The sequence below is a fragment of the Dermochelys coriacea genome, chromosome 6, assembly GCF_009764565.3.
Source record: "Dermochelys coriacea isolate rDerCor1 chromosome 6, rDerCor1.pri.v4, whole genome shotgun sequence".
In the NCBI taxonomy this organism is placed as follows: domain Eukaryota; kingdom Metazoa; phylum Chordata; order Testudines; family Dermochelyidae; genus Dermochelys; species Dermochelys coriacea.
The window spans coordinates 85,131,495-85,159,492 of record NC_050073.1 but is presented as its reverse complement, the minus strand read 5'-3'; the positions used below and the strand labels follow the sequence as shown (position 1 = coordinate 85,159,492).

General features: G+C 42.7%; 2 long non-coding RNA genes across 3 annotated transcripts in view; one reads left to right on the top strand and one right to left on the bottom strand.

The window, feature by feature from the left end:
• Window positions 1-2: 2 nt before the first annotated feature.
• Window positions 3-27,979, bottom strand: LOC122460556. 2 transcript variants are annotated; one of them, XR_006281929.1, is made up of 3 exons: window positions 26,017-27,129; window positions 22,940-23,183; window positions 3-2,972 (listed from the first exon to the last, which is right to left on the bottom strand). It is a non-coding gene; the product is annotated as an uncharacterized LOC122460556 (long non-coding RNA). The 2 variants fall into 2 exon arrangements; XR_006281930.1 differs by lacking the exon at window positions 3-2,972 and adding an exon at window positions 27,924-27,979 and having other exon boundaries at window positions 21,540-23,183; window positions 26,017-26,187.
• Window positions 24,124-27,998, top strand: part of LOC122460558 — a 49,482-nt gene continuing 45,607 nt past the window's right edge. Inside the window, exon 1 of the long non-coding RNA XR_006281932.1 lies at window positions 24,124-24,672. This is a non-coding gene — a long non-coding RNA (uncharacterized LOC122460558). The remainder of the gene's footprint in view (window positions 24,673-27,998) is intronic.

Here is a 27,998-nt window from a genome sequence, read left to right as displayed (position 1 = left end):
GGAAGTATCCCCCATCGAGGGTGCCAGCCAGGGTTCCCCCAACAGAGGGCACTCTGAACAAAGGCAACCCTCAAACCAGGGACCCCCATATGGAGCCCACAGCAAGGGCCACTCCCCATGCATAACTGATCATTGAACTAAAAACTAGTGGTTGCCTAGAGGCAAGTGATCACTATCTACCTGATCTAATTATATTGGTTATGTGCAAACAGAGTATAGTTTTGACCATTAATGCACACGCACACAGGGAGCTTTAAAAGCAATGATTTCCTAAGGCTGAAAACAATCATCAACAAAAGTGAAAGGAAAAAAATTAGTGACCAGTGACTGAGAATCATTTGAGGATATTTTATTAGATAACCCCAAATATATATATTTTTTAAAAATCACAAAAGAAGGCTTATTCAGTTAGAAATCTGCCCTGTTAAGGAGGGATGTGAAAGTGGCAATAAAAATAAAATTTAAAAATCCTAATATATACAAAAGGAGAAGTTGAAAGCAATGACTATAAATTAGCAGTTATGAAGTGAAGACAATGGATAAGGGAAGCTAAAGGTATTAAAAATCTGTGGCCAGTAGGGTTAAGGATAAGGAGGAAATTTTAAAATATATCAGGAACAAAAGAAATTCTATCAATGGTATGGGTCATTACTATCTAGGTATTGCAAAATTATCAATAGTGATGCAGAAAGGGCAGAAATTTTCAATAAATATTTTAATTCTGTATTTGGTAAGAAGCTTGATGACATTTTCACATCTTATAGTGACAATGAAATACTTTCTATTCCATTATTATTTAGGGAGGATGTTAAACAGTAACTATTAAAATTAAACATTTTTAAATATTCAGGACAGGATAACTTGCTTCCAAAAATTTTAAAGGAATTGGCTGAGGAGCTGTCTTAACCACTGATGTTGATTTTTAAAAAAAATCCTGCAGTACTGGAGAAGTTCCAGAGAACTGGGGAAAAGCTAATCTTGTGCTAGTACTTTAAAAGGTTAAATGGAATGACCTGAGAAACCATAGGCCATTTCGCCTGTTATCAGTCCTGTACAAAATCATGGAAAGGAAGATATGAGAGTGAATCAGCAAAGAATTAAAAGATGGTACCATAATTAACACATATCAATATGGTTTTATGGAAAATAGATCTTGTCAAGTGACTTAGCCAAGGCCATAACATTATTCTGTGGCAGAATTGGGACTAGATCAAGGAGCTTCTTGTTCACAGTTCTCTGCTCTAACCACAGGATTATCCTTCCTCTTCATGACTCTTAACAAATTTCACAATGACAAAGATAAAGCTAAGTATAACTCACAGCACTGACTACCGCATATTCTTAGACAACAAAATCTTAAAGTTAAGGTTCAGACTGAAATTAACAGATATTAGAAAAATGAATACCAAGAAGGTGCAGATGCCCTCTTGTTTCCCTATTTTTTACAGTTTATTGTAATGTACATAAAAGTTTGAATATACTTACAGTTCATACATTCACCAACATTGATCTAAACATGGGTAAATTAATATTAGATAGACAATCTAATAACAGCTTTAACCCTAAATCTCCAATATAGATACCAAGTAACATAGTACTTCCATTTAAGTGTTAGTGATAGTTTAAAAAAAAAAAGACCAAACCATTTGTTTCAACATATACAGCATTAAAATAGCTTCAGAAACTATAACTTGTCTTGCATCCATCGATGGGCCACATTGCACTACCTTACTCACAGTTAATAAGCCAATGGAACCCCATGTATATCACAACCTATCCCTATGTAAATAAGACCCTTCAAAGTCTATCTTCTAGCTGCAGAATACTAACATTTTAATTATCAAATTTTACAGATAGCAGTATTGCAAACCCCAAGCATTCAAAAAAATCATGAGTCAGGTCGCCCAAAATCATGATATGTGTTCAGAGGGAGAGATCTTTTTAATTACCTTTTGGTTTCTGAGCCTTTAGGCTACATTCAGGTCACATTTTCAAGCTTTTCTCTGCAATCATGAGGACAGAAATGTATTCTTTTAAAATGAGAGTTTAGAATTTCATATAATCACTTGACTCCAGGAGCTGGGTCTTAAAGAAAACAACAAATACTACAAGACTCATGAAAATCATGAGTGTTGGCAACAATGTATAGATAATACAAAGAACATTGCTTTGTACATAATGACATGTAATGAAGATATATCTTCCTAAATTATATCTTCAACCAGATTATTCATGGTCCTTTTACAACTGACATCCCATTCCATAGTTATTAGACAAAACACTGAACAACTATTGCCCTGATTCTGCAAACATTTATGTGATATTAGTCATGTGAATAAAGATGCACACGTGTTTACAGGATCAAAGTCTATATTACACAATCAAGGGGAAAAGAGAAAAGAAAACTGATCCTGACTTAAGATTGTTACTGAAACAGCACTGTTAATTTTCACATTTACATTTTTGTTAAAAAATGTATGAATGGTAGGATAGTCAAAACTTTATGTACACAATAAATTAAGATAATTTCCATGCTTTTAAAATGGTTAGAGATTTTTTCTTTTTTTAACTAGTATTCTTGGCATTTTTTTTTCTCAAATGTTTGTTGGTCACTGGAACAGCTATGACTTTAACCAAAAGCTTTTTGTCTGGGAATGTCCTTGTTTATATTTCTTTAAAACCATGCAAAGTACATTAAGAACATACATGAGGCTCCTATGGGACTCACAAGGTCAACATTGACGCCTACAAACTCTGGACTGCACCAACAAAACTGTATGTTTTGAAGAATCCAAGTTCTCCACCCACTCAAAAATAACTCTCTTGTCTACACTGGAAGATCCAGTCCAGGATGTGCTTCCAAGCTACACAGGAGTAGGGATGAAACTTGGAAAATCATCAGAGCCTGTCCTTGGTAGGAATTGTGGAACCAGCACCACGGACTTCATTTGAGCTGGAGAAGTCAGTAATAGCTGAAAAAGGAGAGAGGACTGGTCACCATTCAGCTAACCACCTTTTCTCTTTAAATATTCTGTGGATAACTCTTTATATGATTAAATGAAGTGTTATGTGTATAAAACTATATATGCTGAATTATGTTAATAAGATGCTTATATACCATGGTAATGCGCACAGTATAAATGTCTAGATTAGATATATAAAATAGACTTATGTGGATACATAACTGTATGTAAAATACTTCCATGCATTACCACATATGTACCCAAAACTTCATGAGCTGAACAGTGCCTGGTTCTGCACCCATCCCCACCCTCCCATTCATATACAATTAACCTTCCCATCCAAAAGTAAGTCCAAGGTCCTGGGTCTACACACTCTGTCAGTTGCAAGATGGCCTGCTGCTATTCCCACTGATGTCAACAGTGTACCTGAAGGCCTTAGTGCATGTCAAGCTTGAAAGTGAAGCATGGACCATAACTGGTCTTAGAAGCACTGGATGGACTGGGTCAGCTGAGCTTCTAAGTCCTGTAACTGTCCTTGAGGAACTGAGAAGCTGCACATGGACTCTGTTAGCTGGGAGGGAATGTGGACTACGGATTTCATTTTTCTTGTCAGCCTAGAGTGAGGAGCGGGGAATGGGGACCAGTCAGTGCATAAAATTTTCTGTGGTGCAATGTTTACAGGAGGTGAAAGCGTTCTGTGCACCAGTCAGGTGGCAGGAAGAGGTCTCAATGCCAGAGTAAGGACAAGGAGAGTTTGAAATGTCACATTCCATGATGTTGGATAGAGTAAATAGGTACAGTTAATATATCGTTTTCAACTTTTTTTTTTTAAACTATGCAAGTGTTTCTCTATAGCAGTATCCATACACCTCGTTACACCTGTGCAAACCTTTCCATTTGGAAGTAGGGACTGGGAAAAACATGATATTTTCTCACGTATGCAAAAGAGAACTTTTAATGTGTAGCTTAAAAATCAAAATACTTGAAGTAAACAGGAGGGGAAAAAATCTACTCCACCCTAATACTAATTGCCCACATTTTCAGCCTGTGATCTTTTCCTTGTTATAAGTTACAGAAGTAAAAATCAGACTCAAGAGAATCCTGATTGCACAGCCTCCCACCACTGCAAATCACATCTGATAGAGGCTGATACCCAGTGCCCCAGCTGGCACAGATAGTCAGAGCTATGAGAAAACTTGCTCTGTTAGAAGAGGAAAGATATAGTAGTGAGGGGGCTGAGTAGATGTTCAAGTACCAGGGTGATTGGGTCAATATTAGATCTACGGTAGGTAAGTAGTCAGACTCTATGCCCTTTCTTTCACAGGATCTCTAGAACACTGCGGCTGTCTGATTGGGAGAGACAGAAACAGCAGAGGGAAGTAAACCAATGACAGTGTTCTGAGAACAGTATGGGATGAGTCTCCATTTACACCAGTCCAACAGCACTGTAACTCCGTGACTTCCATGGAGCTCTTCCAGATTCCCACTGGTGCAAGTGAGAGGTCATCCAGGCCTTATATAATTTATATTGTACTAAATTCAATACAATGTAGACATTGCTCTAAATTATTCCAAAGGAATCAGACAGGGAAATACTAAAAGAGTTTGGCTTGAAAGCAAAGAAAGGGGTAAAATTCCAAAGTTATTTAACAGAAAATTGAAAGGGATGAAGAGACATTGTCAAAAGGGCTTGAAAGAGAGTCAGCAGAGCAGCTGAAAGCTCTTGTTGGCTGGATCCTGCCAGAATATCCACAGTTACATGGGTATATACTTAGCCAAAGGGGCTTTAAATCTGTTGATGTAGGTCTGTATAATCAGGGAGAGAAAGTGGAGAGAAGATCCAGGAGGGATAGTGGCCTGCTAAACCCAGGGTTGTGAGCTCAATCCTTGAGGGGGCCATTTAGGGATCTGGGGCAAAAACTGGGGATTGGTCCTGCTTTGAGCAGGGAGTTGGACTAGATAACCTCCTGAATCCCTTCCAACCCTGAGATTCTATGAAAAGCCTGTACCATTCTATTCTATGAAAACAAAGAAAAAGAGAGAGGAAAGAAAAGACAGACAGAAAAGGGAAAAGAAGAATGAGAGAACATGAAGGGGTGAGAGGGAGGGAGGGAGGGAGAAAGAGTTGGGAGGGGAGAGAGACAGAGGCTGTTTTCTATAATTACTGTGGATTGGCTCGGATTAAGGGCAACTAGCTATCTCTTGGTTTTTCCTTTTTATATAACCACTAATCTCCTTCTAATCAGTTATTATTAAATTATATTCCATTTTTAATTCATTCACAGATCATTGGTGGCACAATTCAGACATCTGGACAGATAATTGAATAGAGATAATTTATGTAAATGAGGAACAGTTGTGTACAGAGGTGGGGGAGGGGAGAGTCCAACTTCTGAGGCCAGTGACCTAATGAAGAACCTCCAAAAGCTGCCCCCCACTCTCAGTGAGCACTCAGGCACAAGAGTGAAAGGATCTGAGGTTTGAGCATGGCAGTGACATACATACATGCTGGGACGCTCCAGGCTAATGGCTGCCTGGTCTAGATCTGACCTGTTGGTTCAGGAGACTAGGCAACAGTGACCGTCATTTTACTTTAGCCTCTATGCTACTCTTTGAGGCAGGGACTGTCTCGCTGTGTCTGCGGAATGCTGACCACACGTCGGGTGCTCCCACCATCTAAATACTACTAACCATCACACACTCATCAAAAACCTGGATCTGCCTGCGCCAGAGGAACTGCACTCACAGTAGAGCCCAGGAACAGGTTGCATGCCACCTTCTTGGGCAATGCAGAGGAGCTGATGAAGGCACAAAGGGATGGCAGCAGCAGCAAGCCCCAAACACAAACCCTATGCAGACTGTCTCACTCTGCAGAACTGGGCCTGGAGTGCAGGCTCTGAACTCTCCAACCCCCCCACCAGCTGGGCACCGTGATTTACGGGTTTGGAGGGCAGGGCCATGTAATGGGCTGCACATGGACAGGGAACCAGGAACTCCTGAGCTCTGCTCTGATAGATTCTGTCCCTAGAATATTGCTCAGAGCACCTAGCTGTGACACTGACTCAAAGTGCAAGCACTTCTTGTGCTTCAATTTCCCCATATGTAGCTTGAGAACAATATTACTAACCTACCTACATCACAAGGGGGTTGTGTTGTTAAGATTTGTAGATTCACTGAGTATTATTGTTTTAAAGGAGGCAAATAACCAATAAATTCCACTGGATAATGCTAAGACTGCTGCTTGAGGTTGCCTTGTGCATGGTGCAGAAAAGTCAGCCTAACAATGCCTTCTTTTGGAAGAAAAGGCCAGGCAGAAGGAGATGCCTTATGACAACTGGTGAGGGAGGGTGCTGCTGAGGCAAGTTAGTTATATTTACCCATCCCAGGCGGAGATGAAGTTTGACAGAAAGAACATGGACACAACCTCAAATTCTGTGACTGAGGTCCTCTGAGCAATGTTCTAGGGGCAGAGGCCTGGACAGAAGATATCATAGTGGCATCAGGCCTGGATATGTCACCCCCTCACCAAGCTTCCAGCCTGACAAACTTTCTGAGAGATTGAGCATTATCCCCAGCATCCTGGCCAAATTTCAACTCAAGTAATAACTTTCTTCTTCTTTAAAACTGATTCAGATGGACACAGTCATCTTCTTCACTGCCTGCCCTAAACTATCGCCAAGAGCTGCTGTCCTTATTTCAACAGCTGCTACTTTGTACTGTTGGCAGGGGGGGGCAGCTGCATTTGAAGAGGAGGCAAACTGATGCCTAGTTACACCATTTGTAAAGTGCTTTGAGATCAAAGGTGACAGATAAACACAGGAGGGGACCAAGACAAATGGTGTAACGAAAAGGGTAAAGGAAAGTTTGGGGGTATTTCAATTTATTGTCATCCAATAAATAAAATGACCTGAGCAAAGGGGACTAAAATGACCTGAGCAAAGGGACAGGAGATGGGAGCAGCATGACTTCAGTGACCTGGGGAGAGAACAGTAGATGGCCGTGAGGGAGGTGATTTTCTCTGAGATCCTTCCACTGCTGAGCATGAGTGAAGACAGAAGATTGATTGATGCTGGAGAAAGCTAATGGATGTACTAATTGCCTAAAGGAGAGAGTTTAGGATTCACATGGCCCACCAGTCTTCTGTAGTCCCAAGGGACTAGTTGGATTAGGCGGGTTCCACTTAAACAGATGGGGTACCAACCTCCTGGCTTCATAACAGGTACACTCTATTAGGTGCTTTTAAACTAGCTTGGACAGGAGAGGAGTGGGATTTTTCACTTCTCAAATCACCAAGCATGCACCTTCAACAGAAATTAAGAAAGAAGATGGAGTTGTTTGACAACAGAAGCAGCATGTGAAATAGACACACACAAATTCACACTATCTGCTAGAGGATTGGGGGGGGAGGGAGCAGGGAGGAGAGGGATGAATCCTGTTCTTCTGGGCTCCATGGCCTTGATTTTTTTGTGCTGCACTTAGATATGACAGAGACAGCCATATAGAGACCTATAATAGATATATCCATTTTCCTAAAAAGGGGGAAAGAATTATATTGACAATTGCTAGCCCAAAAGTCTAACTTCTATCCATAAAACAATAATGGAAGAAAGCTTGATTGGTGGGTGAAGGGTACACAGTTGAGCAATTTGATTTTAGAAAAGCATCTCACAAAATTTTACTACCAAATTAATTCAGATTGGTTTGGAGAGGACATGGTCATGGAAAGTATAACTGGCAGAGGTACCTCCCTGTACAATGAATGATACACAGTCCTTGTCTTTGTTCATTTGTATGTTTCATTGTGTTGGTTCTGTTTCTATTTTTAAAATATTATCAAAATATTGCTATTGAGAAAATTACTGTAATTTTAAAAAAATCAATAGAAATAATTGAAAATTAGCTGAAGGACTATAAGTAATGGGTTATGAGTGTGAATGTATCAAGTTGTGGAAGGTGTCTAGTGGAATGCTCAATACATTTGTATTTGGACAGATCTTGTTTAATATCTTCATGAATGGTGTAGAAGGGAGTTAAGCAGCACTTTAATAATATTTACAGATGATACTAAGTTGAGAGGAGTTGTGAACATCAGTAAAGACAGAAAAGGAACTCAGAGGCCTAGAGACATTAGAGACTTGAGCAAAAAACAGAGTGAGAGTCAACTTGGGAAACGGCATCTGGGGAAAAATAACAGATAAATCTATTGGAGACAAGAGAGCTAGAAAACCAAAATGGCTGAAAGTAATGTAGGAGTAATAATGAACAGCAAAATGGACATAAGTTTGCAATGTGATGTGACTATAATGCAATTCTAAGCTACATATACAGAGATATGACCTCCTGGAGCAGCTAGTTAATTGTGTCTCTCTGTCTGGCTGTGGTATGACTGCACATGGAACCTTGTGTTCAGTTCTGGGTGCCTCACTATCAACAAAATACTGAAAAATTGGAAGGAGTTTAGAGAAGCACAACGAAAATGATCAGTGGGCTGGAGGGATGAATTTGTGAGCAAATAGTAAGTGCTAAATCTTCCTGGTTTGCTTAAGTGATAAATAAGCAGGGGGGAAATGGTAAGTCTTCAACTATCTGAAGGATAAGGATTTAGGATGGTCTCAGAAGTGTAAATAGGATTAACTGAATGAAATAAAGAACAGTAGGATTTGGGGTAAATACCAGGCAACAGTTCCTGATGATGAGCTATACCAGGCTGTGAAAGTTTCTCCAAGGAAAGTGGCATGAAAGGGACACCCTATTGTGTGGGATGTATAAAACTAGATTGGATGTTTTGAACCTAGGAGGTTTGACCTTCTGCTGTGTGGAGACCACGATTCCAAACAGGCTGTCATCACAGAAACTATTCAGTTCTGATGTTTCCTTCCATCCTTAATTCTCAGTGAAGATCATCCACATTACTCTCACCTTCAGTTCTTTCTCAACTATCTAATTCTTGATTCTATTGAAATCTTCCTTCACTTTGTAACTAGTTCCCCCCTAGGATAACAGTTACTGGGATGTTCTCTTGTACTCTTGTGCATATGCTTTGCTTTCCTGTCCAGACATCCAGGAGGCAGCTAATGACTCTTTTCTGTTTTCCAGGTCTCAGATAGCCCAAATCAACTTTTTCTCTTTTCCTGTATCCCATTCGAAGTTCCCTGGAGACTCTCAAATAGGAGGTTCCTGGGCCTTTTTATTTTTAAGTTATATTTTGTAATATGAATCCCCTTTCAGCTACGATAGAGAAGCTTCATCAAAAAAGTCTTGCACGTGTTCTAGAAGTGCCCAGGCTTTGGATTAGTCTGACCTCCTCTGGAAATTCTTTCAATAGCCAAACCCTCTGGATGTTTATCTCTGGTTTATCTTCAGCTCTCACATGGTTTCATCCTGGGTGTTGTCAACTGCATTGTTCCAGAGGGGTATGGCTGTCTTGGTGGGCCATGGACGGAGCTGTGGTCACTAATATAGTTGGGCCTGATCCATTGATGCCTTTGAAGACCAGGACTAAAGCTTTCACTTAGCAAAGGAAGCAAAGTGGGAGTCAGCAGAGGGATGCTAGATGAAGCCTCTGAAAGATCTCTACGTTTAACCCCAGATACAGCAAATTAGAGTAATCCAGTCCGGAACTGAGAAATGCATGGATCGCTGAGGCCAGGTCATAGTCTGGGAGAAAGGGGTGAGGTCTCCTAGCAAGCTGGGAACATCTGAAGCATTTCTCAGCACTGTCATGCCTGAACATCCAGGCTGATCAATGAATGAAACAAGATTACGAGGCATTGCACTACTGACCAACAAAGTAATAGGCACTTTCAATAAGAAAGGAAATGAATATCCTGGCTAGTTTTTGAAGAACTTACTCTTCCCAACAAGTATCGGTTTTGCCTGGGTTTAGTTTGAAATGGCTGCTTTTCAACCAACTTCTGATTTCTTGCAGGCACTGTGATAACTTTGTGATGGTGTGGGTTATCTGTGTCTAGAGAACACAATTCAGGAATTATGAACGAAACTGAAGTGGGTTCAGGGAGACTCACTCTTGACAAATTGTTGTCAGACAGGGTTCCATTTTCTAATGTAGACAGGCCTTTAGCTCAACCAGCCCAACTTCCACAGCCAGTGCAGGGTTGTTCGCTAGTGTGTGCTTTTTGGTATTTTGTCCAGTCTACTTTGAAAAGTCCCAAATGATGTGGCTCCTACCCTGTCCCTTGGGAGAAGGTTCCGCACATGGTACAGCTCACTGGCAGGGACATTTCCTGGTATTTAACCTGAATTTTCCATTTCTTAATTTCATCCTATATGAGAATGGAAATGTGGACAAGGAACTGGTTAAAGGGGAGATCACAAGTCATGCTGAAAGTTGAACTTTCAGGCTGGAGGAAGGTTAGTGTGGGTCCTCAGGGATTGGTCTTGGGACCAATCTCATTTAACATTTTAATTCATAATTTTGGCACAACAGGTGGACTTGCACTAACAAAATTTGTTGATGACACAAAGTTGAGAGGTATTGCCAATACGGAGGAGGTCTGAAATATCATACAAGAAGATCTGGAGGACTTTGAAAGCTGGAGTAAGAGAAATGGGATGAAATTTAACAGTGTAAAATCATATACTTAGGGACTAACAAGAATTTTTGCTATAAGCTGGGGATGTATAAGTTAGAAGTGAAAGAGAAGGGGAAATACCTACATATATTGGTTGATCACAGGAAGACTATGACTCATCAGTGTGATGCAGCTGTAAAAAAGGCTAATGCAAGCCTAGGATGCATCAGGTGAGGTATTTCCAGTAGAGACGGGGAAGCGTTAGTACCATTGTACAAGGCACTGGTGAGATTTCATCTGGAATATTGTGGGCAAATCTAGTCTCCCATGTTTAAGAAAGATGAATTCACACTGGAACAGGGTGAAGAAAAGGGCTACCAGGATGATCAGAAGAATGGAAAATCTACCCTATGAGCGGAGACTCAAGGAGCTTGGCTTGTTTAGCCTAACCAGACAAAGGCTGAGGGGATATATGATTACTCTCTATAAATATATCAGAGGAATAAATGCCAGGAAGGGAGAGGAGTTATTTTAAATTAAGTGCCAATGCTGACTGTAGTGATCCCTTGCTCTCGAGTGAAGAGGGAGACCACTCCGCCTCACTACTGCAGGCAACAATAGTCAGGTTCACTGGCCCTGCTTGCCAGGGTAGAGCAATAACCTTTATATAGCCTGCAGCCTTCTGGCTGGGGCAGACAGCAATCAACATGTGGGGCTCTGGCCCTCTGGGCGTGGCAGAGCAACAAGCAGTCTTTAGCCCTAAGGCTCCTGGCTGGAGCAGACAGCAATCAACAGTTACAGGCCTTCTGACCTAGGGAAAGTGTGCAACCAACCCCAGATGTGGGGATGGCGGCAGGGGGGCAGCGTCCTTTCTGGCAACTCCTTGCAGCCCTCTGCCTCTTCGATCAGTAGGGCACTGGTCTGCTCGACTGCTGGTCCAGAATCCCACAGACAGCTCTGCTCCCTAGAAGAGACCTCCATCTCTTTCCCTGTTCCAGTCCCAATTGAGCTATAGGGTCCTCCATTTGAACTTCCTGTCCCACTCCAATACTTCCAGTGCGGGGGGGTGGGGCGGGTTTGCTCCACCCACCAGGGAGATGGTAGTGGTATCTCATTCTCTAGTCCAGCGGGAGGCCACTCTGCCTCACTACATTGACACAAGAACAAATGGATTTAAACTGGCCAACAATAAGTTTAGGCTTGAAATTAGACGAAGGTTTCTAAACATCAGAGCAGTGAAGTTTTGGATCAGCCTCCCAAGGGAAGTATTGGGGGCAAAAAACATAACTGGCTTCAAGACTGAGCTTGATACGTTTATGGAGTGGGTGTATGATGAGCATGTGACCCATCTGCGACTGCTAGTAGCAAAAATCCCCAATGGCTGGAGATGGAGAACTAGCTGGGGAGGACGCTGAGTTAGTGCAGAGAATTCTTTCCCAGGTGTCTTGCTGGTGGGTCTTGCCCACGTGCTCAGGGTTCAACTGATCACCATATTTGGGATTGGGAAGGATTTTTCCCCCAGGTCAGATTGGCAGAGACCCTGGGGGGGGGAAGGGGGTCACCTTCCTCTGCAGCATGGTCACTTGCTGGTTTAAACTAGTGTAAATGGTGGCTTCTCTGTAACTTGAAGTCTTTAAATCAAGATTTGAGGACTTCAGTAACTCAGCTAGAGGTTGGGGTCTATTGCAGGACTGGATGGGTGAGGTTCTTTGGCCTGCAATGTGCAGGAAGTCAGACTAGATGATCATAATGGTCCCTTCTGGCCTTAAAATCTATGAGTCTTGAAAGGAGCTAGAAAGAGAGAGAATTGAATAAAGAAATGTTTAAAAAAAACAACAAGAAGCTTTAAGGTTTTCAACATTTTGTTTATGCTCCTGCCTTAGGGGTCTAATTATTGCCATTTAAATGGTAACAGATTTCAAGTTCTTCCTTTATAAATTGCAGTCACCATTACATGTCAACGGGATTGTGCTTATTAGTAGCACCCTATTATAATAAAAGGTCCAGTTCAAAAACTCAAAGCTAACCAAAAACTCAAACGGTAATAACAAAATGTTTTTTAAGTACATCAGAAGCAGGAAGCCTGCTAAACGACCAGTGGGACCCCTAGACAATCGAGATACAAAAGGAACACTTAAAGACGATAAAGTCATCACGGAGAAACTAAACAAATTATTTGCTTCAGTCTTCACGGCTGAGGATGTTAGGGAGATTCTCAAACCCAAGTCGTCTTTTGTAGGTGATAATCTGAGGCATTGTCACAGACTGAAGTGTCACTAGAGGAGGTTTTGGAATTCATTGAGAAACTTAACAGTAACAAGTCACCAGGACCAGATGGCATTCACCCAAGAGTTCTGAAGGAATTCAAATGTGAAATTGCAGAACTATTAACTATAATTTGTAACCTGTCCTTTAAATCAGCTACTGTACCCAATGACTGGCAGATAGTTAATGTAACGCCAATATTTAAGAAGGGCTTTAGAGGTGATCCTGGCAATTACAGACTGGTAAATCTAACATCTGTACTGGGCAAATTACTTGAAATAATAGTAAAGAATAAAATTGTCAGACACATAGAAGAACATAAATTGTTGCGCAAAAGTCAACATGGTTTCTGTAAAGGGAGATCATGTTTTATTAATCTATTAGAGTTCTTTGAGGGGGTCAACAAGCATGTGGACAAGGGGGATCCAGTGGACATAGTGTACATAGATTTCCAGAAAGCCTTTGAGAAGGTCCCTCACCAAAGGCTCTTACGTAAATTAAGTTGTCATGGGATAAGAGGGAAGATCCTTTCGTGGATTGAGAAGTGGTTAAAAGACAGGGAACAAAGGGTAGGAATAAATGGTAAATTTTCAGAATGGAGAGGGGTAACTAGTGGTGTTCCCCAAGGGTCAGTGGTAGGACCAATCCTATTCAACTTATTCATAAATGATCTGGAGAAAGGGGTAAACAGTGAGGTGGCAAAGTTTGCAGACAATACTAAACTGCTCAAGATAGTTAAGACCAAAGCAGACTGTGAAGAACTTCAAAAAGATCTCACAAAACTAAGTGATTGGGCAACAAAATGGCAAATGAAATTTAATGTGGATAAATGTAAAGTAATGCACAATGGAAAAAATAACCCCAAATATACATACAATATGATGGGGGTTAATTAGCTACAACTAATCAGAAGAAAGATCTGGGACTCATCATGGATAGTTCTCTAAAGAGGTCCACGCAATGTGCAGCGGCAGTCAAAAAAGCAAACGGGATGTTAGGAATCATTAAAAAAGGGATAGAGAATAAGATGGAGAATATCTTATTGCGCTTATATAAATCCACCGTATGCCCACATCTTGAACACTGCGTACAGATGTGGTCCCCTCATCTCAAAAAAGATATAGTGGCAATAGAAAAGGTTCAGAAAAGGGCAACTAAAATGATTAGGGGGGTTTGGAACGGGTCCCATATGAGGAGAGATTAAAGAGGCTAGGACTTTTCAGCTTGGAAAAGAGGAGACTAAGGGGGGATATGATAGAGGTATATAAAATCATGAGTGGTGTGGAGAAAGTGAATAAAGAAAAGTTATTTACTTGTTTCCATAATATAAGAACTAGGGGCCACCAAATGAAATTAATGGGTAGCAGGTTTAAAACAAATAAAAGGAAGTTCTTCTTCACTTAGGGCACAGTCAACCTGTGGAACTTTTTGCTTGAGGAGGTTGTGAAGGCTAGGACTATAACAGTTTAAAAGAGAACTGGACAAATTCATGGAGGTTAAGTCCATTAATGGCTATTAGCCAGGATGGGTAAGGAATGATGTCTCTAGCTTCTGTTTGTCAGAGAGTGGAGATGGATGGTGGGAGAGAGATCACTAGATCATTACCTGTTAGGTTCACTCCCTCTGGGGCACCTGGCATTGGCCATTGTCAGTGGACAGGATGTGGGCTGGATGGACCTTTGGTCTGACACAGTATGGCCATTCTTATGTTCTTATGTTCAATATGCAAGATAGGATAGTTGATTAGTATTTCACCTGCTTATATTTGGCCAAATACCATTTCCAGGTACTTGCTAGTCAAACACTAAAATTAGACATTTAGTTAGACATATAACTGTGACAAACACCCTGTCAGATAGCAGAAAGAGCCTACAAAGAGCTGTCATCTGTCTAGGCAGGCATTTATCTTGTGCTCATTTCCATCAGATCTGAGCTCACAGAAGTGGCACCTATACCACACAGACATGAAGCCCAGCCATTAGTGAATAGCTTTATTCCACAAAAAGAAAAGGAGTACTTGTGGCACCTTAAAGACTAAAAAATTTATTTGAGCATAAGCTTTCATGAACTACAGCTCCCTTCATTGAGTGCATGGGGTGACTCAGTCAGTCCAGCTCATTAGAGTATATGGAATGTCTGTCTTTTTGGAGTCTGTCAGCATTTCTGCATTCAGAGAGTGGGATGGTTTCCTACCAGGAGTTATTCCTAATATTTCTCTCCCTCGTCTTTCCTTCAGGTATCAGTGTGTAGGACACTGTATTATTAAATGTAATTGCACACAATTAATTGCCAGATCCTTGCTCAGTAATCCGTGCTTGACATGGGAGCTCTTTCCAACTATTGCTACATCTCCAATCTCCCAGGAAGATGATGGCAAATCAACTCCCTCAACAGCTTGATTTTTCAGGTTTTTTGGATGACAGTCAGTTTGGTTTAGACTTGCGTATTGTAAGGAAATGGTAAGGATAGTGCTCGTTGATGATCTCCTCCTGGCCATGAAGGAAAAGCAGGTATCCAGATTTATCCTTAGTCTTTTAGATCTATCAGTTGCATTCTGTAGCATTAATCACAAGATGGTGGTGATGCATCTGCAGACCATAGCAAGGTGGATGGGGTTACTCTTGAATGTCTCTGCTTCTTTCTTTGAGATAATTCCCAAAGAATGGTATGGGGCAATTACTCATTTGTCTCACAGGCATTCTCATGTGGGGTTCCACAAGGCTCCATCTCATCACTCCTCTTGTTCAGCAAATATATATATTTGAGGGACTAGTGAGGAAATATGGGTTGCAGTGTGTGTTCGATATGTTGACGGCACCCTCTTTTCTCTATATTTCCATGTCTTATGACCCAGAGGGTGGGAATGCTCACGCAGTATCTAATGGAGATTGGGATATGGAGGAGAGCTAGCTGGCTGGGCTAGAGAAGGTGGATGCTGCAAGACTCAGCTGTTCTCCCAGGATATTCTTGCACAAGGAGAGGGTTAATTGGGTAGGGGGTGGATTGCAGGCTGGGGGAAGAGCCAAGCTGGGAGATGATGTCTGGGCTGGGAAGATATGGGAGGTCTGGATTTTTCTTATGGGCCATGGTAATGCTCCTGTTTAAGCCCCTATTTAAATGTTACTCAAAATGGTGACGATAGTTGATTACTATAATTATAATTATATTATAATTATATACTTTGGAAAAGCAAGTTGAGACTCTGTTCTCTGACTGGACTAGTTACATTGCTGTATTCCTACGTATTCCCCTTATTTGGCTTTGTAGTGTGAAAATAAGTTGGTTTTTAATTGTCTAACAAGATGGGAGCAGTTAATAAATATGAATGAATAGATAAGCGTGTAAGATGCCTATCACCAGGTATATGTACAAACTTAACACAATTTAAATTGGGCCATTAACATCCATGCCTCAGGCTCCAAATAGGATTGCTTCAGGTGGTTAGAGCTGGGCAATAAGCAGGGATGTCACATGAACAGCTCCCTAATTCTACATGTTCATACATTATCCTCCATTAACGCCTGCCTATTATGCACGCTCTCCCTTTGCTTTTCTGCAGCACTCTTGGCTGGCAGAAGACTTTGGCCCAGATGCTGTACCCCAAACAATCAGGAGAAGGGTTAGTGTGGAGCCCTAGTGTGGGTGGACCTGTCCTTGCCTCTGACAGAGACCTGTGGGGGTCTGGCTCTACTTCCATTCTGGCAGCACTTGTACAGCTTGTCAAGCCAATGAAGTCTCATTGAATAGAATTGTATCCTCACACTGCTGACTGTTCTCCATCTTAAAAGTCCCCACTATCAATGCCCTCCACCCTCTAAGGCTTTGCTCCCTTATATTCTCCTTTGTAGTCCAACAACAGACCCTCCTCGTTTCCTTTGGTGTCTGTCCAGACAGCCCCCCTTCCCAGTCTCTTCATTACTGCCCCCCTAGCACACATGCACACAGACACCATTAGCAGCTCCCCTTTCCCCTCCTATCCCCTCCCCTTCCCTTCAATAATCTATCTACATATTAAAATGAGTTTGTCCCTGATTTACATGCGTAAGAAGGGATGTAATAATGAGGACGTAGATTAGAAGATTTAGCACAATCGTTTGTGTAGATTGTGTCCCACCAAAGGGCAGCTCTGACGAGCCGAGATTAAGGAGCAAACAGCTGCCGCTGGAATTCAGTCCATTTGTTTGTTTGCTGTTTTCTCTCTTGACTCCAGCAAACAGTCTCATTAACATGCAAGTGATTTGCTCCTTAAGCCTTTTCCTGTTTATTATTGGGGGAGTTGCTGACAAGGGCTTTGTAGAGTCCCTGGCCCAGATCTAAGAGATCGACATGCAAATCAAGATTAAATTGGGAAGTAATTAAAAACAAAGAGGGGGCATGACACCTTGGTACCCTCTTCCTTTTGTGGGGGGTGGGGGAGCTCTTAAGGTTCAGACATCACAAGAGGGAATACAGCACACAAGAAACTGTGTCCCAAGAAGACTGACTGTCCCTTTAGCTTTCTCTCATCCACACCTCTGGGTCTTTCCTTATATATATTGTTGTCCCTTTCTCCCCAAACCCCACCTCCACAAATAAAATATCTGGCTGTCTACTGAACTAATTTACATATTTGCTTCAATGGCCTTATGTGGCAACTTGTTCCATGTGGTCACTGCTATTTGACTGAGATGGTGTCTATCCATAGGATCACTCCTTGGGATCTGCACTCTCCCCCAGAGTCCAGTCTTTTCTGCTGTGGCCATACTCTGGGCAGGTGGTAAAAGGAGCTCCCTACTACTCCTCTGGGTATGAGTATGAGATTTTTCATTTCACATATGCTGTCTTTTTTGGATCATTGTCACCAGGCTTTATCCACATTAAAATGCATTTTACGTTCACTGGCTCCCATAGGTACTAGAGCTAGGGGTGCAGCAGCACCCTCTCGCTTGAAGTTGTTTCCGTCATATACAGAGTTTACAGTTTGGTTCAATGGCTCTCAGCTCCCCCATATACAAATTGTTCCAGCACCCCTGATGGCTCCGAGCACCAAGATGTAAATCTCTCCAAACTCCTGGGCACCATTCCTCTTCTTGCTCTCCCTATTTGGTATCATCAGTAAACTTTAATATTTTTATCCACATTGTTGACAGATGCAATAAACAGAAAAAAACCTTCTCATGAAGGGGCTTAAATACTGCAGTGATGGGGGTATCTAGACAGATAAATCAGGTGAGCTACTGGGGACTCTTCCTTCAAGAGACCTTTTTCCAGCTAGGGAAATTACAATTCACCCACCCTAATTTCAGATCTTGCCTCTTACCTCCTATGTCATGGCCTCTTTAGCTTAGTCAATAATCTTTTACTGGGAACCTTTTCAAATGCTTTCAGAAAGCAATGTGTTTACCTTGTCTCTTCTGCAAGGAATAGGGTGCACCATGTTAAATATCTGCTCTAATTTGAGTTGATTTCAATGGAGTTACACTGGGGACAAATTTGGCTAGGTGTCTTTAAAGAATACACAGAGTCAAATCAGTAAGGCTACCCAATGTTCCCTTATCAGGCCCTAGACAATTGCTGTTAATATCTTCTTCACCTCTGATGGTAATGTGGTAGCAAACTCAGTGGTTTCTTGTTGCTGTGATGTCTCATGATCCTTTAGGTTTGGGTATTAACTCCAAGATCTATTGATAGCCACACGGAAACAGCTGTGTGAGTGATGTTCTTCCACTATTGGTGATATAGGAAAAAATAGATCCCCCACACACCATACCCCCATGCCCCTCATGCCTTGTTAGTTTATGAGATGGTGTGAATATCTGCTGCTTTCAGGGAATTTGAACAACATAGGAAGTTACCCTAGAGCCTTTTGTCGGATGGGACAGAGGCTCTGACAGAAACACCAGTAAAACAAGACAACCCTTTTCTTTCATTTATCACAGCACCTGCTGCTCCCATTTCAAGGCTGGAAAAATGATGATAAATTCTAGACATTTCATTTGAAAAAAGAGTGACTGTTACTGAATGACGACATGTAAGTTACATGTCACGTCGTTTACTGAACTCAGGCACTGAAAAGCCAGTCAATGAGCAGTTAAGGGCATCATAAATCTTATGGTGTCCATGTCACAAGGACGTACAAATACGTATTTCATCATCACACAGTCATCCTTAAAAAGAAAAGGAGTACTTGTGGCACCTTAGAGACTAACAAATTTATTAGAGCATAAGCTTTCGTGAGCTACAGCTCACTTCATCGGATGCATTTGGTGGAAAAAACAGAGGAGAGATTTATATGCACACACACAGAGAACATGAAACAATGGGTTTATCATACACACTGTAAGGAGAGTGATCACTTAAGATAAGCCATCACCAGTAGCAGGGGGGGGGAAGGAGGAAAACCTTTCATGGTGACAAGCAGGTAGGCTAATTCCAGCAGTTAACAAGAATATCAGAGGAACAGTGGGGGGTGGGGTGGGAGGGAGAAATACCATGGGGAAATAGTTTTACTTTGTGTAATGACTCATCCATTCCCAGTCTCTATTCAAGCCTAAGTTAATTGTATCCAGTTTGCAAATTAATTCCAATTCAGCAGTCTCTCGTTGGAATCTGTTTTTGAAGCTTTTTTGTTGAAGTATAGCCACTCTTAGGTCTGTGATCGAGTGACCAGAGAGATTGAAGAGTTCTCCAACTGGTTTTTGAATGTTACAATTCTTGACGTCTGATTTGTGTCCATTCATTCTTTTACGTAGAGACTGTCCAGTTTGGCCAATGTACATGGCAGAGGGGCATTGCTGGCACATGATGGCATATATCACATTGGTAGATGCGCAGGTGAACGAGCCTCTGATAGTGTGGCTGATGTGATTAGGCCCTATGATGGTATCCCCTGAATAGATATGTGGACAGAGTTGGCAACGGGCTTTGTTGCAAGGATAGGTTCCTGGGTTAGTGGTTCTGTTGTGTGGTGTGTGGTTGCTGGTGAGTATTTGCTTCAGATTGGGGGGCTGTCTGTAAGCAAGGACTGGTCTGTCTCCCAAGATCTGAGAGAGTGATGGCTCGTCCTTCAGGATAGGTTGTAGATCCTTGATGATGCGTTGGAGAGGTTTTAGTTGGGAGCTGAAGGTGATGGCTAGTGGCGTTCCTTTGTTTTCTTTGTTGGGCCTGTCCTGTAGTAGGTGACTTCTGGGTACTCTTCTGGCTCTGTCAATCTGTTTCTTCACTTCAGCAGGTGGGTATTGTAGTTGTAGGAATGCATGATAGAGATCTTGTAGGTGTTTGTCTCTGTCTGAGGGGTTGGAGCAAATGCGGTTATATCGTAGCGCTTGGCTGTAGACAATGGATCGAGTGGTATGATCTGGATGAAAGCTAGAGGCATGTAGGTAGGAATAGCGGTCAGTAGGTTTCCGATATAGGGTGGTGTTTATGTGACCATCGCTTATTAGCACCGTAGTGTCCAGGAAGTGGATCTCTTGTGTGGACTGGTCCAGGCTGAGGTTGATGGTGGGATGGAAATTGTTGAAATCATGGTGGAATTCCTCAAGAGCTTCTTTTCCATGGGTCCAGATGATGAAGATGTCATCAATGTAGCGCAAGTAGAGTAGGGGCATTAGGGGACGAGAGCTGAGGAAGCGTTGTTCTAAGTCAGCCATAAAAATGTTGGCATACTGTGGGGCCATGCGGGTACGCAGTGCCGCTGATTTGAAGGTATACATTGTCACCAAATGTGAAATAGTTATGGGTCAGGACAAAGTCACAAAGTTCTGCCACCAGGTTAGCCGTGACAGTATCGGGGATACTGTTCCTGACGGCTTGTAGTCCATCTTTGTGTGGAATGTTGGTGTAGAGGGCTTCTACATCCATAGTGGCTAGGATGGTGTTTTTAGGAAGATCACCAATGGACTGTAGTTTCCTCAGGAAATCGGTGGTGTCTCGAAGATAGCTGGGAGTGCTGGTAACGAAGGGCCTGAGGAGGGAGTCTACATAGCCAGACAATCCTGCTGTCAGGGTGCCAATGCCTGAGATGATGGGGCGTCCAGGATTTCCAGGTTTATGGATCTTGGGTAGCAGATAGAATACCCCAGGTCGGGGCTCCAGGGGTGTGTCTGTGCGGATTTGTTCTTGTGCTTTTTCAGGGAGTTTCTTGAGCAAATGCTGTAGTTTCTTTTGGTAACTCTCAGTGGGATCAGAGGGTAATGGCTTGTAGAAAGTGGTGTTGGAGAGCTGCCTAGTAGCCTCTTGTTCATACTCCGACCTATTCATGATGATGACAGCACCTCCTTTGTCAGCCTTTTTGATTATGATGTCAGAGTTGTTTCTGAGGCTGTGGATGGCACTGTGTTCTGCATGGCTGAGGTTATGGGGTAAGCGATGCTGCTTTTCCACAATTTCAGCTCGTGCACGTCGGCGGAAGCAGTCTATGTAGAAATCCAGGCTGCTGTTTCGACCTTCAGGAGGAGTCCACCCAGAATCCTTCTTTTTGTAGTGTTGGCAGGAAGGTCTCTGTGGGTTAATATGTTGGTCAGAGGTGTGTTGGAAATATTCCTTGAGTCTGAGACGTCGAAAATAGGATTCTAGGTCACCACAGAACTGTATCATGTTCGTGGGGGTGGAGGGGCAAAAGGAGAGGCCCCGAGATAGGACAGATTCTTCCGCTGGGCTAAGAGTATAGTTGGATAAATTAACAATATTGCTGGGTGGGTTACGGGAACCATTGTTGTGGCCCCTTGTGGCATATAGTAGTTTAGATAGCTTAGTGTCCTTTTTCTTTTGTAGAGAATCAAAGTGTGTTTTGTAAATGGCTTGTCTAGTTTTTGTAAAGTCTAGCCACGAGGAAGTTTGTGTGGAAGGTTGGTTCTTTATGAGAGTATCCAGTTTTGAGAGCTCATCCTTGCTATACATGCTCTGCCTGTGCACTGAAGGGCAAATTCTCCTCTCAGTTACCTCAGTGTTAATTCAGAGGACCTGACTGTGACTGGCTTCATGCAAGGGTCACTCACATGGAGGAGCGCACAAGATTGCTCCATCAATGCAGCTGTGTGGGTGCATATCCCCCAAAGAGGACGGGGGGAGGTGGAGTCTCCCCCGAACACACATACATGCTCTGCCCCAGCCCATGGTGTTGGCCAGGCCTCTAAAATGTTGTAACTTGTGCAGTCTTCCCCCTCTCCCTACAACATCTGACTGCAAAGAGAGGGATGGTCTCTCTTGAGGAATGCTTCCTCATCTTGGCTCAACATAAAGGGGAGCAACTCCATACCACCCCCATGTAGGCCAGTGGATAACTGCCCACAATTTGGGCCCCAATTTTAACTGCCACAATTTGAGAACATTGATCTCAATTAATTTACATAGTTATCATTGTAAAAGTATTTAGGCTAGAATGAGGCACGGATCGCAGCACCCCCGACCCCAGCATCCTGTATATGATCATGTAATTACCGATCGCATCATAATGAACATGCACAATGAGGCAGAGTTCATGTTAAAAACTTCCCTGATCTTTCCTGACATTTGGGGGCTTTATGTTGCATGGAATCATCCTAACGTAACCTTCATTATTTGCCTAGACAATGTAGTGAGATAGCACAAAAATGACACAGAGTCTGCCTGAACTTTAGAGTATTGCACAGAAAGAGACAGGGCACCTGCAGATCTTCATGCTGACTGAGGCATAGCTCATGTTTCTCAGCATCATCCACAATCCCACAGACATGAACGTGCAACGCAGACTCTTTGCCTTCAGGACGTTAGGAAATCATCATTAAAAATCATTCAGTCTTGTTTTAAAATTCCTGCCCAGTCAATAAATAAATAAAATAGCTGATGTTATTTTTTTAAACAAAGCTATGAATGCAAGCTCATTGCCCCACTCTGCTCCCTTTGTGTCAATTTAGGTGGCACAAAGGGAGAGGAAACTATCGCCTCAGCAGATGCATGGGGCTGTTGGGACAGGAATGACATGGCCAGCCTACACTGTGGTCTGGCCATCTCCAAGCAGGGGGTGATTCTTTGCTAGCTGGCACAGGTTAGAACAGCCACCAGTGTCCTCTGATCTATGCTAGGCTTGGCACTGGAGCAGAACAGAGAATCTCACTCCTTGATCCCCCTGCCTTCCCTCTGCTAAAGAATTTCACCCCCAAAAGTCAAAGAGTTATGAATAACTAAAAAGGGAGTTTATAATAGAAATGCTTACTCAACCTTGATTTAAATCGTTAGTGTTCCAGCTATAAGAATGAGCCAAACAGCCAGACCATCTCAATAAATAAAAAGTAAAGTAAAGAAGAAATCTGCATGCCAGCTCCAGTGTGGGTCACTGCTGTCCAGGGCACTCAGTCACTCAGCAGCGCCTCCTTCTGGCTGGTTCTTGCAGTAGCGGTGATGGACTCCAAACGTAGCTGAGTCCAGTCCTCAAGCCAGAGGAAGAATCCCCAGGATGCAGAGCCTGAGAGTGTGTGGAATTGTACATAGGAGAAAATGTGGGAGATCTGGGAGCGTTCCTGTTCCCCTCCCCACTGAAAGAAAAGCCTGGTCAGCCTCACTGGCTCTGGGTGGCTCATGCGTAAGTGGAGGTGGGGGTTGGGTTATTACTTTACAGGATGTTTTCTTAAACCTTATAATGAAATCTACGCTTGATTGTCTATATACAGAGACCTCAGTGAACGGCACCATAGGAAGTGGGAGGAAGGAGTGTGACCAACCTGCTCTTGTGACAGATGGTGCCCAGTGGGGCTACGGGTGGGGGAATGTGTTAAGGGAATAGGGACATTTCTGGTTTACAATCAAATTTTTTTTATATATGTTTTTGTAAAAAGACAGATGCGGGATTGTGCATTTTCCATCACAGAACCTCCTGCACTAAGGAAGGGCTTCTAATGTATATCCAAGTTTAGATGCTGTACTATGGGGATAGGTGCTACCGATAGCTCCTGTGGTCATCAACCCATTCAGCGTGGCAGGGAGGAAGGAAGACTGGAAAAACAGCCTGTTAGGTCTAGGAAAACATGCTCACATGTTTTCTTCTTGGGTTGAGGGCTTAGTTTTAGGGCTAGCTGCAGCACCTGGATGACTTAATTTTTAAAGGGTGACTAAATTCCTACGTTTTGTTAGGGCCGTGGGAGTAAACCCTAGTCAGAGGCCGACTTCTAAACCTTGTGAAGTTTTTAATTTAATTTTAGAGCCTATTTTGTCATTTCCAGCCTGGCCCTCAGTTCCTATGTGAGGCAGGGGTGGCATGCTATTCTGGTGACATGCATAGCAGATAACAGCAGCAGTCAGGGAGCCACTGACAGACTCTCTGTGTGGTAAAAGTTATTCACACCCCTTACCTCCAAACACACACACTGCCTCCCCCGATAAGGGCCAAACTTGAGATGGGAGGGAGCATTTGGTACAGGAGGGGGCTGCCTGAAAGCCACTGCTGCAGGTGCACCAGGTAGAACCAAGACGCACTGCAGCGAGAGCATGGCAGGCAGGCAGAGTGGCCTCAGAGACCAGGCTGCTGCTCGTGCCACTGTGCAAGGAGTGGAGTGGCGGGGCCTTTAATCTTCTGAGTGGTTGGGACTGCTGCCAGGAGCCAGCTCCTTTCCCTGGAGGTGGCAGCAGAATATCCCCTCATCTGTTCCTCTCCTGCCACCCAAAGACACAAAACATGTGGGACCAAAATTGGGGCTCCCTCCAGGTTACTCCTGTCAGAGATCGTGGTGTATGGCAGTAAAATGTCCACAGGCACAGAAAGGCCAAGTTTAACATCAACCTTTTCTTTTGGGGACACAAAGTGCTTTTGGGAACTATACACATGCTGCTCGCAGCCAATGGGGACAACTTGTTTTTTATGACTTGAAAAGTTGGTGCACGTCTATGCTGGGTTCAGATTTGGTTCTCCTTCCTTTCCATGGGGCATATACAACACCATCTTGCAATCTCCTTCTGAGGTAAGGGAGCTACTTTCCCTACTCAAGCCTCTCCTATTCAGGCAGTTTCTCTTTTCAGAACAGAGAGCTCTGGCTTGTCCCAGCACCACAAACTTCTTCACTAAATATGATTATTGTTATTATTACTATTGTTATTATGTCATAAATTGACGTCCTGTGTTCTATTCTGTTATCTGGGGATTCTGCTCTAATCTTGATGATTGCTAATGCAGTGTAAATCCAGCGCGCTGGGTGATAATCTGGCTACATAAAAATTGATGTTTTAGACATAATCAAAACCTTTCATTTTAATGTTGTACAATATATTTGGTCTAAACTGTATTGCACTTCAGCCATTCTTGTCCGCTGCTCAGAAATGCACCACAGTTTTTTTAAAATGAAGCTGGTGCATGGCGTGTAAACTTTGGAATTTAATGCACACTGCGTAGAACCAACCCTCGGAAAGGAAAACAGAAACTTCTCAGCTGTGATTTGGTACAGAACAGAACAATTATGCTGTGCAGACTGGTGACATCTGAAAGTTGGCAGGGAAGCTGGCCCCGTCCCAGTGCCTGCAGGGAGCTTTTCTCCCCCCACACAATCAGAAATCTCTAGGACTTTATGTTTATTTTAAATTAAAACTGGTGAGATGCGTTTCAGTTTATTATCAATGGTTCATATAGATTGAGCCTGTGTTTTCAATACAAGTCTGTGCTGAACACATTATACATGATCAGGCAGGTCTGGCCTAAGAGGCAAAAAGTGACCCATACACTCACTACTTAATTACCTGGACAGAGAGAAAGAGATGAAGACAGAAAGTAGCAGCTAGAGGGAGAAAGAAGAAACCATAAGGGATTGTCCCCTCCCCCCCAAATACCTCTACTGTCTTAGCTAAAAATAATACATATAGGTATATTGCTTTATTTGTATTCTTTTATTTGAACTCTCCTATATACTCGCACACCACATCCCGACTAGGTTTCAGTTGGGTTGTTTCTGTAATATCTTCTACCATACTGGGAGTTTTTTCTTTTCTTTCCTTCATTGTTCCTCCTCTCCTTTTCCTGAGTCCATCCCCTTTGAGTTCCCTGTTCTCCCCATGTGTTACTGAGTCCTGGCTCTACATGTTTTCTGTGCACCTGAACTCAGCATTAAAGCACATGGAGAGCAAATGCATGTGTTTGGAGGGAAAATAAAAACAACCATTCACCACTTCTTTCACTGGGGGGCCACATTAAACAAGGTCATGAGCTGGAATTAGCCTGTGGCCTACAGTTAGCCAGCTCTGTGATAGGGCTTTTTTCCTTCTCTTGCCCCATGCAGGTCCCTCTCTCTAGTGCCCCACTCTGACAGAACTCTTACCTCCAACTTCATCTGCTGACAGGCTGGGATCTGGGCTACTTCTGTGCCCCAGCAGGTTTTATACTTGTGTCATTCTACTACGCTAGTGTAGCTGCCTGAAAAGCCTGCTGGAGTGTAGGAGCTGCCCCTGCAGGATTAGGCACAGAAGATGTCTGTAGTAGTTCTGGTGCCCTGTAAGAATGGAAAAAGTAGTAAGAACATAGCAGGGGTCAGGAGATAAGGTGGCTGCAGGAGAGGGAGTCCCTTTGATATTGCAACAGGACAGGTTCACAAGCATGGATGAATAAGAGAGGCTAAATCATTTCAGGGAAATGAAGGAAAGCAACCAAACTAAGGCAACGGTCCTGTGCCCTGACCCCAAGAGCAGCAATATTCACAAAAAAGAGTACAGTACATCTCTGGAGGTCAAGTCCCCTTTGTCTCTTCTGATGTCAACAGGGATGGCTCTGCCCATCCAGCTACCACTGGAAACAGAGAATTGAGAAATCCAGGATCAAAATAATTTAGTTGTGGATGGGCTTCACTCTCCAGTGTATAAACAAACAGCATTCTCCTTTCTCAACAGTCTGTGCCCCACGCCCCATTATAATATATTATACTCTTAAATATTCCCCTATAATGAAAAACCACTTTCTGATTTTGTCTAAAATCTCTTCTTCTAAGTCCTCCTGGACTGTAAACATGAGAAAGGAGCAATAAGAACATAAGAACAGCTATAGTGGGTCAGAACAATGGTCCATTTAGCCCAGTATCCTGTCTTCTGACAGTGGCCACTGCCAGATGCTTCAAAGGGAATGAACAGAACAAGGCTGATCCATCCCCTGTCATCCAGTCCCAGCTTCCAGCCATCAAAGTTCAGGGATACCTAGAGCGTGGGATTGTGTCCCTGATCATCTTGGCTAATAGCCATTGATGAACTTATCCTCTAGGAACTTATCTAGTTCTTTTTTTAACCCATTTATACCTTTGGCCTTCACATCCTGTGACTATGAGTTCCACAGGTTTACTGTGTGTTGTGTGAAGAAGTACTTCCTTATGTTTGTTTTAAATCTGCTGACTAGTAATTTCGTTTGGTGACCCCTGGTTCTTGTGTGATGTGAAGGGGTAAATAACCCTTCCTTGTTCACTTTCTCCAGTCATGATTTTATAGATCTCTACCATGTCCCCCCTCCGCCATCTCTTTTCCAAGCTGAACAGCCCCAGTCTTTTTAATCTTGCCTCATATGGAAGCTGTTCCATACCCCTAGTAATTTTTGTTACCCTTCTCTGTATTTTTTCCAATTCTAATGCATCTTTTTTGAGATAGGGAGACCTGAACTGCACACAGGATTTAAGATATGTGTACACCATGGATTTATATAGTAGCAGTACGATATTTGCTGTCTTATTACTTATCCATTTCCTAATGGTTCCTAACATTCTGTTCACTTTTTTGACTGCTGGTGCACATTGAGCAAATGTTTTCAGAGAACTATGCACGATGACTCCAAGCTCTCTCTTTTGAGTGGTAACAGCTAAGTTAGACCACATCGTTTTGTATTGTAGTTTGGATTATGTTTTCCAATGTGCATTACTTTGCATTTAACAACATTGAATTTCATCTGCCATTTGCCTGCCCAGTCACCCATTTTTGTGAGATCCCTTTGTAATTTTTCGAGGTCTGCTCTGGACTTAATTATCTTGAGTAATTTTGTATCACCTACAATCTGTTCCACCTCACTCTTTGCCGCTTTTTCCAGATCATTTATGATTATGTTGAACAGGACCAGTACAGATCTTTGGGGATACCTGCTATTTACCTATCTCCACTGAGAAAAGTGACCATTTATTTCTACCCCTTGTTTCCTGTCTTTTCACCAGTTACTGATCCATAAGAGGACCTTCCCTCTTATTCCATGACTACTTACTTTGCTTAAGAGCCTTTGGAGAGGGACCTTGTCAAAGGCTTTCTGAAAGTCCAAGAACGGTATCCACTGGATCAC